The 15,358-nt window shown below is 33.5% G+C and overlaps 1 protein-coding gene across 1 annotated transcript in view; it reads left to right on the forward strand.

Moving 5' to 3' along the window:
- Positions 1-15,358, forward strand: part of LOC108912001 (visual system homeobox 2-like) — a 94,868-nt gene that overhangs the window by 59,156 nt on the left and 20,354 nt on the right. The gene's annotated exons all lie outside the window — the stretch shown is intronic.

A 15,358-nucleotide genomic window follows, 5' to 3' on the forward strand; every position in this document is an offset into this window, starting at 1 on the left:
AAGTTGTGAAAATTTTAGGTCTTACCTAAAATTATGTAAATTACTAAGCAAACTCTATTATTTAGACAATTATTGCAATCGGCAATGTCAGTAATTGGTCAATTTTTCATCTGCAGGCATCGCCAAAGCCTTCTAGATTTTTAATTTGAAACGAAAACTAATACATTTAAAAATTTAAGTCTGTATAAAAATATTATCCACTATACTGGGGTTTTGAGCCTATGTATCTAGATTTATAACAAAAATAAAATTCCTAAGTGATTTTTGGTTTCAGTAAATATATTTAGATACACTGAGAAAAAAGTTAGCTAGAATACAACATTCCTGGTAGTCAGTTGCTAGTCACAAGTGAACACAGGTCATCTAACAATGGCTACTAACTCTGATTAAAATTTCTTGCTGTAGTAATTAAACTATGTTGCTACGGTTAATGAAACTTTCAGCTAAATGCAATTTTGATGCATTAAAGGTAATTGGACTGTACATTAACGGTAAATAGACCGGAATGCTGTGATAATTCAATGTTTCAACTGTAGCAAATACTTATTTCAGATATACAATTAAATCAAGTGAACTGTATTGCTACAGTAGCAAATTAACTTTTTAATTGTAGGTATGTTAGTTTTGTTCTCGACAGAATATTAGAGACGAAAAGTAGTGTTGCTATAGTAGACCAGGGCGGATCTATTTTGAGGTGGATGTGAGAGTGGCAAGCAAATTTTTTCTGGATTACCTTCAGTACAATTCACATAATAAAAGTGTAGATCCCTAGATCAAGACAAGGTCCGAAAAATTTTCAAAATTGCAAAAATGTTTAAAAAATTGTTTTACTTATATCTTGGAACCTATGCATTTTGAAAGAATATTGAAGAGGAAAATAATAAATAAATTTTGAACAATATACTGAAAGTTAAAAATGTTTAAACGTATTACTAATGTTGAAAAATAGCAATAATTGATGAAAAAAAGGTAAAATAATCAAGTTTTTTTAATAATTTTTTTAAAATATTTTAATTGCTCCGAGGGCATTCTAATTTTGGTAAAAAAAAACTTTAGGGTATAATAAAACAACACACCAAATTCGCAAAATAATTTTGTGAACAAAATTAAAAAAAAATTCGAATTTCCAAAATTTGCACAGCCTCAAATAAAGCATCTAGATACTTGAAAATTTTTTCACATAGAAAATACCGCTCAACCTACAAAATGGTTTTTGAAAAATTGAATTCGGTAAATTTTTAAAGTTAACGCTCTTCTTTTTTATTTTTAAACGATTAGATTACATTTATCAATTTGCAATTTAGTTTTTGTCAAAAATTATAATTTTAAAGTACCTACCTACTATTTTTTTCTTAATTTTATCTGTATTTAACAAAAAAAAAATATATTCAAATAATTTTTTTTTTTCATTGAAAAAAATTGGTCCATTAGAAGCCGAGATAATGCAATTTTTTCGTACCCCCACATTTTAAACCGAATTCAGTCTCGGAGCGAAGCCCTCTCCCCACTTTTCGTGTTTTGAGTCACTTTTCGCGCGTGCGAGCGACAGCTTTTCCGCTGATTTATCTATGTTGCCGATAACTTATGGATATGAAAATTTTTTCCAGCTTAGAACTCTGAAAAACGAAGCCACTGGATCAAAGATTATTGCTAAATTGTTTATTAATTAACAGTAAATGCCAATAAAATTTGACCGCTTATATCTCGAGAATCAATAAATGGAATTTAAGTTTTTTTTAAAAAGAAGAAGCGTCTTTTCGAGTACTTTAAAATTAATATTTTTGAAAAAAACTAAATTGCAAATTGATAAATGTAATCTAATTGTTTAAAAATAAAAAAAATTTAAAATTTACTGTGGCCCTCCTAATCAACCGATTTCAATTTTTCAAAAACCAAGGTTGAGGGGTTTTTTCTATGTGAAAAAATTTTCAAGTATCTAGATGCTTTATTTGAGGCTCTGCAACATTTTGAAAATTCGAAATTTTTTTTCAAAATTTATTTCAAAAAAATATTTTGCGTAAACAATTTAACCGATTTTAATGAAATTTGGTGTGTTATTTTATTATACTCTAGTAATTTTATTAAACTTATGTATAATAGTGAAGAAACCTTCAACAGTAAAAAAAATATATTTATGGTGATTCATATTTTCAACAACATAGTTAATTGCATCGTATTAGGTACTCAACGCGAAAAAGGTGGCGGCAATTTCGAAGCTATTTTAAAACTATAAACTATATTGGCATTTCAGGAAAAGGATAAACATTTATCGGGTTAACATAGCCGCTGTGAATGAAAGTGTTAACGATGACCCGAATCTTTCGACTTCAAGTCGAGCTCAGCATTTGGGCTTATCATACGGCACATTGTGACGCCATGATCATCGACTTTTTTTAGCCTGAAATTGAAGATTTTGATCTGGACGATATGTGGTTTCAACAAAATGGGGCCACATGCCACACAACGCGGCCAATTATGACTCTATTGCGCGAGAAATTCCCAGGACGCGTAATTTCGAGTTTCGGCGATGTAGCTTGGCCACCAAAATCCTACGATTTAACGCCTTTGGATTTCTCTTTGTGGGGCTATGCGAAAGACCGTGGTTAAGCGAACAATCCCACAACTTTGGAGTAATTGAAGGACGAGATATATCAAGTTATGGCCGAATTATTGCCCGAATTGTGTGAAAAAGTTTTCGAAAATTACCTCAAAAAGTTTGAATCCTGCAAACGGTTCCGTGGAGTACATTTGAATGATATTGTTTTTCACGCATAATGGCATAGTCCAAACTTTATTATGAAATAAAAGTTCCATCGAAATTTAAATATTCAATGTGTTTTTTTTTAAACTTTACTTTCCCAAGGAGAAAATGGATAACCCGTTATCTAATCGCATCATCTGTATTGACGATCATTGATCCTTTCCTGATGGATCTAATTTCATTTTGAATATAAGAAGGCACTATAAACTGCCTTAATCCTTAAACATTAAAAGAAAACATCATTAATAAAATATTTCTAAACTACCTAAGTGGGCATTTAAGCAATTTGTACAGCAGCATGTATTCATAATTATAATTACAGTCTTCCTTTCCCCGTTCGAGTTCCCGGCACCTTCACAGCCATTTACAATCACATATTAATTAAGTTTCCTTTCACCGTACGCTTGTGCAACACATTCGCCCGCCGAAGATTGACACCTGCTCAGTTATCATGATTCCGGCGCGTATTGTAGTCCGCAAGTTGGACTTCATTCATCTACGAGGCGTCTGGCAGCCATTGGAAGGCGTCACACGGCTCGGCCAATAAGAAGGGGCGACGGCAACGCGCCCAATCGGCGGATCACCGCGTTACATTCAAGTAGTGGCGCTTTCAGACGTTTTATGCATTTTTAGCCTGGATAATTAGTGGGTTGCACTAGACTGGCATTGTGTGTGCGATTCGGGTTGTTTCTCCCTTTTTCGCTTGTTCTTTCTTGCTCTGGACGCGAGCGATTTGGTTGCGGAAATCCCACTTCTGATTTCGGTGATTGATTTGAGTGTCTCGTTCGTCTGGATCAGATCTAATTGAAATAAATTAATGTATAAACGCCAGATTGGCAGAAGTGGAAAATGGATATCATTGAATACATTTTCATGTAAAATGTGCTATAAACGTAATAGATAGAGAGCATTGTTAGTTGTAAAGCAATCCTCACGCAATCGATTCTGTTTAAAATTTGTGTATCTTTTCTTAGAAATTAATTATAGACAGATTTTTGTTTGGATGTTTCAGTTGCGTGAAACCATCATAATTTCCCATGCAACCTTCATTATTATTATATTCTTCCGGCTCGCTATTGATTTTTTCTTTGTCTTTTGTCACATATCACACTTTGATCCTTAACATTATCACAATGTACCAGTAACCATCATCAAAGGTGTAGTTAAATATTAGCGGTTCTCTTTTAGAAGTAGACACCATCTATTTACAATATTTACATGATCTACCAGTTCTTACAGTATTTAACAATCTTCCTAATTAGATGCGTTCATAAACAGCTTCAGGTCGTCGGCAAACATAGATGATTATATATTAGAGACAGAAATAAATCGTTAATAAATAAATTAAAAAACATTGGTCCTAAACTTGATCCTTGGGGTACTCCAGATGTCAGATTTATATCCGTTGTATGAAACATATGGTACACAATGAAAATGGTAAAATTTAAGGAGGAGGCTTATACGAGCAATTTTTTGTCCAGCATTTTAGAAAATCTAAGCAAGTTAGAAATAATAACAACAAGTTTTCTTCAGGGTATAAGACAACTGACAATACGTTCAGGCAGTGGCGGCTCGTCGTATGAAGCAACCGAGGCCAGGAATCACTGTAAAATTTGGCTCTCACACCGTATATTTCAATACCTACTATTCTACTATTAACCAAAACAAACCGTTAGGTAAAATATTTTATTAAAAGTGGAGGCAAACGAGAAGCTGGCGGCGTTTTTTTTATATATAAATATATAAGTTGGCTGGCTACCTTATGAAAATTTGTTTTTATATTTTTTCATATTTTTTTATATTCATAAACCAAGTAGGAACAATTTTGTCAATTATTAGGTAAATATATCACTTTGTTTTTTTCTGTTACTTAATTTTATTGTAAATACAATTATTAGATTCTGATATTATTATTAATAACATACTTTTTAATTTACGGTTATAGTAGGGCTATTTTGCGAAGATCTCCATAATAAAAAATGACATGGAAATTTATTCCGATTATTTGAGAGCAGATTAATAAAATATCCAATTAGTTGCGTATTATTTTTTATAATGTCTGAATGAAAATCCTGCTCGTGAACATCAGTTATTCTAGTTTGCCTGCGTCGTTTTCTTTTTCTTTCTTGCCCAGCTACTAAAAAAGCCACGGGCCTCACCTATTCACAATGACAAGGGCCGCCCATTCCACTCAGAATAAGAAAAAAGCATATTTTTACCTCGTTATCGTTTCCAGAATTTTGCAGACCTATTGAACGTAAAGAAAATCGCGAGGGTACATTTTCTGATGTTTACATGTTCTCCGTGATCTTTCAATACGAGAAATTAAAGGAAGTTGCTCTAGTTTAGTGTTACGCTTCGTCACTTCCTGAATGGATCTACCTGTTCTACCATTATCTTACCTAAAAGTAAGATTTCTTGTCTACAAACGCCAGTCTTAAGAATAAGAATCAGATCAGATCAATTAATCCAAAAAAGTATGCCATAATTAACTTTATCGAAGGACTTCGAGAAATCTGTGTACACCACGTCAACTTGTCATTTGTTGTTCATATGATTTTTAAGGAAGAAATTATGCCAAAATTTTTTCTTTTCCGTGCGAAATGAGCACGGTTCACGTAAAACAGTCCAACTGGGCGTTCTACGGGGATCCAAGAGGCTGCACAATTACCAATTATTTACAAACAACTGAGAGAGGCGATGTCGGTTCATTAAAAGCAGTCGTTTCTGTTCAAGTTACGTCATTAGTCGCGTTAAACAACTGAATGTCAGAACAAAACTTGCACAACTTCATAGCCCTCTATTAGCAGCTACGTAATTACTTCGTTAGTAAAATTCTTGCCAACTACGCGCTCCGCCGACGAGCTATCTTTACGACTTTAATTTAATTAAGACGAGGTAAAATGCAAATTGTTGACGGGACTTCTTTGCTCCCTGATGTAAAATCGTTAGGTTTTCTGGCGGCGACAAAGCCGACACGCACACAAGTCGGTACGCGGGGCCCGTACTCGACGGACAGACGGACGTGTCTCTCCATTTGCGATCGGGAGTCGAATTATTCAAATTTGTGCCGCTGCAGAGGACTCGTTAATTTGGTTTTTGCCTGCTTGCGACGCCGGGGCGAGGGGTCGGACGGGTTGCGATGCGGAGGGGGCGGTTTCAGCTATATTTTGTTTTCATTTAACGTACAAGTTAATTGTAAGCCGATAACCGATAATTACAACGGGTTTTGCTCAGATACTTACTGTTCAACAAGTGGAGTCCCACAGGGATCAAACTTGGGTCCCTTGCTGTTTTTATTATTTGTAAATGTTACAAGTGATACATTAAACTGTAATGTCTTAATGTTTGCTGATGACTTAAAGCTATACTCATCTATTTCTTGTTTTGAAGATTGTTTAGCGATACAGGAACAGAACAACAATTTAGAAAATTGGTGTGAGGAAAATAAGCTTTATTTAAATCCCACTAAGTGTAAGGTTTTATCGTTCAGCGGCAAATGCAGTAACATTGAGCATCCCTATAGTATTGATGGCACAGTTCTTGAAAGGTGCGAAACTGTTGAAGACTTAGGGGTTTATTTTAACACTGGGCTTAGTTTTAATAGTCACATCAACACGATTGCCAATTCAGCATTTCGTACTCTTGGATTTATTATCAGAAATTGCAGAGATTTTCAAGATATATTAGCTCTTAAATGTTTATATTTTAGTCTAGTCCAAACGAAGTTAGAGTATGCAAGCATCATATGGAATCCTATTTATATTCACTATTCTCTAATTATTGAAAGAATTCAAAAGTCATTCTTGAAAGCTCCTGCTCATTTTAGTCGACTAACGAGAAGGTATTTTAATGAAAGCTATATTAATAGATGGATCGGACCTGGAGGACCATATTCTTGTCTACAGAGATCACCAGAATCCTTTGGACTATTATCTGTGGGGCCATCTTAAAAGTTTAGCGTACGAGATACCAATTAATAATAATTAATGTCAGCAAGTGAGGACTAACCCGGGTATTTTAAGAGCGGTCACTCAATCTAGTCTTGGTCGTACTGTACAGTATATCATTGCTGAAGAAGGACATTTTGAACCACGTAAATAAGATGTTATTTTGGTTTTATTGCCAATTTGTTATTGTTATTTCTGACAAGTACTTATTTCTAAAGTTTAAGGGATCACAACCCGGTAATTATGGAGAATTGACCCTATGTATATTATAACTTTTTTCTTAAGTTTGTCCAGTACCTCATGCTACATCCTGTAGGAACAAAAATAATTTTTTACTCACAGCCGGCGCAACTAGCTCCTACGATCAAAAAAATACTCGTATATTTTCCGTCCCGGTAAGTGTACAATTTATATTCGTGTGAGCCCCATACTGCGGATTCGATATGGCAGCAAATTGCTGTTGGCAGATCAATCGGGCGGCTTTATACGGCACAAAAAGTAATTTTAACGGACTCTTATATAATCTATTCCTAAGGGTGCGATTCACCGGCGGAGTGACGCCAGCGCGAATGTTTTCGACAGCCGGTGTGAAATAAACTAAATACAATGTAGCGGGGTGTGCACCGTTAATAATTGGATAATTCCGCGGAAAATGAATTCGTTTGGATTCCTGCGCTGCGGATGTATCTCCTAACAGGGCCGGCGGAGGTCTGTGCGCAACCAGATAGATACCGGGTGATCTGAATTCCACTATTCGGCGCTAAAGTAAAGACCAAATTATTGAGTAGAGAAAAAACTTTTTTATTTTACATTTTACGGAAAAAAGGCACACTTGATAAAAAGTTTCACTTGAATTTGAATTTAAAATGAGGTTGAAATGGTGAAACTTAACATTTCATGTACGGGGTGTCCAGAAAAAAAAGTCTGAAAATGTCACGAGAGTAAACTAATGATATATCAATGTCTCACAAAGATTTTCTTAGTATTTAAGTTTATATATTTACGGTGAGGGATACAGAAGCCGCAATCCTAGGTATGCTCCTTGGGTAATTTTTTTAACTTGATTTGCTCCCTGAATCTTAAGTTGGAATATAAGATGAAACTTAAATTTTTTGCGCTCTTAGAAAATTCTAGCAAATGCCCATTTATATTAATCTTAATTAATTTATAGATATCAAAGGCTTTAGACTTCTTACAGAATAAAAGTAAAATTGTAAACAACAAAGGACCTAAGATGGAACCCTGGGATACTCCTTTGCAGATAGATCTAGATTGAGCTAGGTTTTCAGAGATTCTTAGAAACTGTGATCTGTTATTAAGGTATGAATATAGCAACTATCAGCAACAGCCGATTAATTTTTTATAATCTGGAGGACATTTCGCACGGTATCTATTGAAACAAGTTTAAATTTGAAACTTGAGCTAAGAACTTTATTTAAATTATAGTAATTTAGGATGTTAGAATTGTCACCTATATTATCTGCACAAGATCATGATTAGATATATTCAGACCTCCAACCTTTACCAAAGAGACAATGTTCAAATCATTACATATAATAACAAAAAGTAAATAAACTTCTTAAGTGTTTTTAAGTTTATTTGTTTAGTTTTGAAATATTTTTTTATCATGTTGCCACTTTCTTTCATGTTTTCCATCATAAATCGTCATTTATCTTGAAAATGTTCGCATTAAAGGTTTTGATAATGAGTACCTTTTTCGTGCAGAAAACACTAGCGGTTTTAAAATGTACTTTCAAAATGCCAATTATTCCAGAGTCGTAGAAATTAGGGGCAAAAGAACCTCACGCAATCCTGAAATCTCAGTCACTGTCATAGGAATACAAATTGAATTAGCCCTCAAACGTTTTGAAACGCCCTGTATATTAAGAGCGACGTTTTAGAGAATTTCAAAGCTAATGGTGAAATTTTTAAACCATTTCCTCTTCTCTCAAGACGACTAAAAGGAACTATTTTAATTACCTACACTGTAATTCTTACAATCAAATCTCAAAATCGACTGTTCCTTCGATGCTATCTATTTTTCCATAAGTATTTTAAATTTAAACGTTTGGTAACCTGTAACCGGGGTAAATTCACTCCAAGGGGACCTCTGAAAGGCTACAATAGCCCATTGTTGCCGGGGAGGTTTAGTTGGATATTCAATGTATTGTGTGAGGGATATTCCGAATTTTAGAGAGATTGGACAGTATCTAAATTGAGAGGAATTAGATGAAGCCTTAGAAACTTTTAATGTATCAATTACTTAGCGAAGAATATCGGTTAAGTGTTTAAATGAAATTATGATGTACGGGGTGTTGCAACAGTGTGAAACAGTGAAACATGCAGAGAAAAGTGATAAGATCAATGCAGAATCAACTTTAAAGTTTACATAAATTATGTAGGTTGATAAAATTTAATAATTAATTCATAAAATTACAATTTTAATTCTCGCGAGTAAGATTTTCAAAGAGTAAGTTCAAAGCACTGCTACCTAATCGAATTATAAAAAAATATGAAATAGAAACTTTACAAATTATATTCTATACACCTATCTTCGTATTTGCGATTTTTATTGCGAGACTGATACTATAAACACTGTCTACTTTCCGCATATAAAAAATTTAGGCGTCCCTTCGAAGGGATACATTTTTTTCCGTCGTCCTACGCTGGGGTGTGAAGTAAAGGGGAAAGAAACAGTGCATACAAGCCGTTTAGCAGTGTTTTGAGGCTATGGACCCTCAAGGGATTGACTAGTCATTAGGGCATTACTTCGAAATTAATTTACAGCAGTTACCAGTTTGTCGGGCAGCGAATGAATTACAAACATGGAACTAATCGATGAGCCAAGGATACGAGTATGTGGATGTGCACCCCACTTTGTTTTGCGCGGCCGGTCGTGTCCGATGTACAGGGCGAAGACGACAAAGAGTAAGTAAGAGGAGGTTGTAATATGACAAATGTCTTTCCATAGCTGTCTTGAATAAAAATGTATTTATATATCAACCAATATACAGGGTGAGTCAGTTTTTTGTAGTAGGATTTTAACAGTTGATAGAGAATCATTTTTTAATAAGAAAAGTTCCTATAAACATAGGTCTTAGAACGCTTCGTTTATGAGATATAGGGTGTTGAAAACAAACTTTTTTTAAGAATTTTTCTTAATATCTCTAAAAGACCAACATATATTGAACTGAAATTTGGTATTCATAACACATTAGTTATGGTGAATAAAACAAAGATATCTGTTATCCATGTCACACACCAGTGACGTGCCTGAGATGGGTTACTGCCCTCTTTAAAAAAATAATTCGTACGTCCGTGGATTTTTCTGGAAAATAACATCATTTCTAAATTTTTCTGAACAAAACAGCTCTCAATTTTTTATAAAATGAACGGTTTTTGGTTAAATTTATTTGGCATGAAACTGTTCCAACATTTGTGAAATAATAAAAAAAATATGATGTGCACTGAAAATCAACAAAAACGATTTAATGAATAATAACAGTTGATAGAGAATCATTTTTTAATAAGATAAGTTCCTATAAACATAGGTCTTAGAACGCTTCGTTTTTGAGATATAGGGTGTTGAAAACAAACTTTTCTTAAGAATTTTTCTTAATATCTCTAAAAGACCAAATGAATTTAACCAAAAACCGTTCATTTTATAAAAAATTGAAAGAGAGCTGTTTTGTTCAGAATAGATTAAAAAATTTAGAAATGATGTTATTTTCCAGAAAAATCCACGGGCGTACGAATTATTTTTTTAAAGGGGGCAGTAACCTACCTCAGGCACGTCACTGGTGGGTGAAATGGATAACAGTTATCTTTATTTTATTCACCATAACTAATGTGTCATGAATACCAAATTTCAGTATGTTGGTCTTTTAGAGATATTAAGAAAAATTCTTAAAAAAAGTTTGTTCTCAACACCCTATATCTCACAAATGAAGCGTTCTAAGACCTATGTTTATAGGAACTCTTCTTATTAAAAAAATATTCTCTATTAACTGTTAAAATCCTACTATAAAAAACTGACTCACCCTGTACAAATCGAAAATATGCAATTCTAGATATTATTTGTAGTAATTTTGGCGATTGTGTTGTTTCTGAAACAGATGGTCCTTTTTGGAAAGAAGACGACCACCATCCAGCACTTATAACAGCATCATTATATAAGAAGGAATCTTAAGGACATTATTAATAAAGTTAAATTAAAGTGTAAATTACAGTGTAAATATAAATCTGCAAATACCACAGACGATTATAACTGTTTTAAATAAATAAAAACTGAAGTTAAATCTAGCATTAATTTGGTTTCCTATTACGCTTTAAATTCAATTGAAAGTGAACTGTCCTCAAATCCTATAAAAGATTTGTCTCATGTTAATTTAAGATCTAGTTCTACGTTCTACCTTAATCCCATTCTGAAGGAATGATAATGGTACATAACAAATAAATAATCCTTCCGATATTAACAATGCTTTTATTAATTATTAACAAAATTGGAATTATATGGTACTATACCCTCTCTGTTATCTTTATTTCAGTCTTATTTCAGTAACAGATACTACTTTGTACAGTATAGTGACTTCCAATCCGATATTTTTTTATCAGTCTTCAGAGGTTCCTCAAGGGTCAATCCTGCGGCCACTCCCGTTTATTATTTTTATTAATGATGCATCAATGTCAATCGTTTTCTCGATGCAGACAACCTTAAATTGTTTTGGAAGATAAATTTTCCATCCATTGCACAAGATTACAAGATGAATTTGATAAATTGAACAGTTGGTCTACAAATAATAATCTACTGTTAATCCTACAGTCGACACAAAACTACTCTAGACTACTTCGATGATTAAACTGTTGAATCTTTTTTAGAGTTACGTAATTTGCTGACGCTGATGTTATATTTGGTGCTAAATTTTCGTTTAATGAACATATTCGTTTAGTAACCAAGTCTGCTTTTATAAACTTGAGCTTTATTTTGAGTAATTCTAAAGACATTCAAAATGTAGAGACTCTAAATTAGTCTAAATGTATTATAACCAGCATTTGTGCGTTGCAAACTAGAATATTTACAATACTCAATTAGATAAAGTGCAACAGAGATACCTAAAGACTAGGATATATTACATTAGTTATGGAGTTTATCCTCCTTGTGGTACACCTGAAGAATTATTGCTTTGTTGTTTTAATTTTATTAGTCTCTGTCGTAGGCGAATTACGTTTTAAATGATATTCCTTTTTAAAATTATCAACATCAACATTACATCCAGATTCATTAGTTTCACAGATTTTATGTCAAGCTTCTAGACCTTATACAAATCCCAAATGATTTCCAATTACTAACAGTATGAATATTGATTTAATCTATATTTTTCACTCTATGAATAACATTAACATAAAAAAATTGTTCGTTTAGCAAGTTTTATACATGTTGTTTACTTTAGGCACATATTTTATTTGTTTCTTATTGTTTTGTCTTTAGTTTTTCCGTGTCTAGTGAGATTGTACCACTGGATATTTATTTTTAAATAAATAAATAAATAACCATGCAAGCAACAACGTAGCATAACGATGTGATGACTTACTTCTTCCCTGAAAAATCATCAGATCATGTAGAACACCAAATTTTTCTGCAGCCAAACAAGGAGCAGGCTTTTGCAGCAGCTTAAATGTAGGAAATTCGTCTGATACGAGAACAGGGGCTTAATAATAAGTGGCAAGTTATTAAACAGTCGGTAGTGATAGTAATAACGGGCGGATGGATTAAAGCCGAGTATGAATATAATGCCAGGCTCAGCCGAAGTAGGCGAGACGAGTCAGGCAATACATCACTGGCATAGCAATTACCCATTATGTGAGGAATTAGTTAATTAAGACTGACTATCCCGACTCACGAGCCGGGAATGCCAGCAGGATCGTGGACTGCCAGCGGCGACTCGTTACGGGGTATCTATATCTCACATCTCAGTAATAACAAAATAACACCACCTCCTGTTTTGGGCAGGTATTTTGTTCCTTGTAGAAATTTTGTACAAATATGAGTATAAAAATTATTAGATTCACATCATGAACACGAACATAGATCAATAATACAGAGTGATTAGAACTTATTGTTAACTTTGATAGTCAAAACATAAATTTTTTTCTTGTAATGAAAAATAATTATTAAATATAACAAACGTATATTTGTCTGTCACTGTAAGAAATACAGAAATACAAGTACAAAAAAAAAGGAAAAATATTTAACAGCTAAGTACCACAAATAAATAATTTCAGACAATATTCTAAATTTTTAAAAAATTCTAACATAAGTTTCTTAAGTTTTTTAGGTATCTATTATACTATTATTTATAACGACTATGAATACTAACACATCATGTTTTGAAGTATAAAGTATAATAAACAATTTCGAAAGATACGTAAAAATTATTTTTAAGCTATACTTAATATACTAAAATCGTATGCAAATATATTTTGAAAATGATTATTCTGGTTTCTTTTAATAATTCGTCTGAAAATACAATTTGACTGCTAACAATGACATTTACTGTTTCCTACACGGAAAAAGAATACATACGTTAAAAATTTATTCACTTATAAATACAGTTTGTCGACAGTTACCAACAAATTATATTCAGTGTTGTATTTAAATCTTACTATAACACACTAAGGCACCTTTTTCTTTGCACAAATCAAAATTTTTATATTTGGCCTCCGATAAGTTCTGAAAGCTATGGCGAAAATTTCTTAGTTACGCCACTGTCCGTGTGCCGTTAGATTTAGGACCCTGATCAATGCGCTGCGAAACGAAATATTTGACTTTATTAGTTCCAACTGTTAGAAAAGGAATGCGCTTGTGTTTTCATTCATAAATATTGAAGAGGCAGGACTATTTGCATTTATAACTACGATAAGAGCCAAAAATATTACGCAGACGGATAGATAGTTGGTTTAAAAATTGATTTGGAACTGAGTTAATTAAAAGCATTTTGTCATATATATTTTTGTAGAAGATACGAAGTTGATTCAATATGTTTTTAGCGAAACTTCGATTAAAAGGAACTACGTAAACTTTATAAAACAAGCTACTTTTGTTAAAGATAATTAAGTATGATCAAAATAATGTTATACATGCCGACATAAGGATCTTTCTTCTTTTATCTAAGATTGTGTTAAAAGTGACAGGTTTTTCACATAATTTCTAGTAAAGAAAATTGGCTTTTGTAGGAGATTAAAAGGTCTATCAGTAGGAACAGTATTATATACAAATTTTTTTTATTAATATATCACTTCACTCATAAAACTCAAATGATGTGACATCAAAATTGTTTTCCCAATTTTACACATATTCTTTTAGCAAATGAAAGTTTTTATCTTTTTCAAAAACTTTTATTTAAAAAGTTTTTCGGTATCTCTCCTGTTGAAATTGTTGAAAACAAATAAAATGATTTGTATTGGCGACAACACTAGTTTGATCAAGTCTGTTACTTGTTTTAACAGTGTTGCAACGAAAAACAAGATGGTTTGAATGTTCATATTCATTACTAACACTATTTAATTATTTTTGTGCAAATTTCCTACAATTACCAAAAAAAGAGTACTCAATGGAAAAGTAAATATGATTCTGATTTTTAGAGGAGCTCGGGAGTATTCGAAATTAACAGTAAGGCTATGTAGAGACAAATAAATAACCAACAACAACAACAACAACAACAACAACAACAACAACAACAACACAAATTTATGCCAATAACGAATACATACATTGAACATTTTCTATTTTACAATCAAATCAGTGTTCTTCTCTATACTTATCACTAGGCTTACAATTAGTGTGGCGCGGAGTTTAACAGGACCGTAATCAGGTTACGAATGAAAATATTAATATGTTTACAGAAAATATGTCGCAACATAGTACTATTACCAAATGCAAGGCTAAGTAGAGGCTAAAATACCTATATAAATTTAATTGACACCACTTATCCGATAAACATTAGTTTTCAATTTATTTTACCGTTTTTCTATAATCGAAGCCAGCCAGTGTCACCCTGCAGTGTCGTACAGACCGCGCGCACACTTGATTTTTTCTTGGTAACGTACTCGTAGTCATTTGGCCAAAATTTCCAGATTTGGCAAATCCGCCGCTACAGAGCTCCTTTACGCGGGGCTATTGAAAGTAATAAATGCAGGGGGTGGTCACAAACACATGCAATAATTGACTAATGCCTTAATGCCTTCCACAGCCCTAGATTAACCGGTGCTAGCGCAACCACTCAGTTCGGTTCTCGTCTTTCATCCCGCGTTAACCCGTCGTCGAATTCGGCCGTTCGGCTGGGTCCGCAAGCCCGGTATGTGCGCCAGGAATGTCCTGCAGGCCAGAAGGGTTGCAGGACAACGGGAGCGATGCATGAGCTCCGGTAATACCGCCGGTCGTAAGCCGATCAACGCGTCATTCACTCAGCTGCTAATCTCTCTAGCGATTTGCCAAATTGGACCCGGATTGGATACGTACAAGATAATCATTCATATAATTTGATTTCGGGCTGGGTGGGTAAGGCCGGGGGATAATTCGAGACGGAAGGAAAGTGGGCTTGTTACTCGGAAAAAAAACTTCGCGGAGCACGTACGTCTATGCTATGTA

The sequence above is a fragment of the Anoplophora glabripennis genome, unplaced genomic scaffold (genome assembly GCF_000390285.2).
Source record: "Anoplophora glabripennis isolate ALB-LARVAE unplaced genomic scaffold, Agla_2.0 scaffold88, whole genome shotgun sequence".
NCBI lineage: Eukaryota > Metazoa > Arthropoda > Insecta > Coleoptera > Cerambycidae > Anoplophora > Anoplophora glabripennis.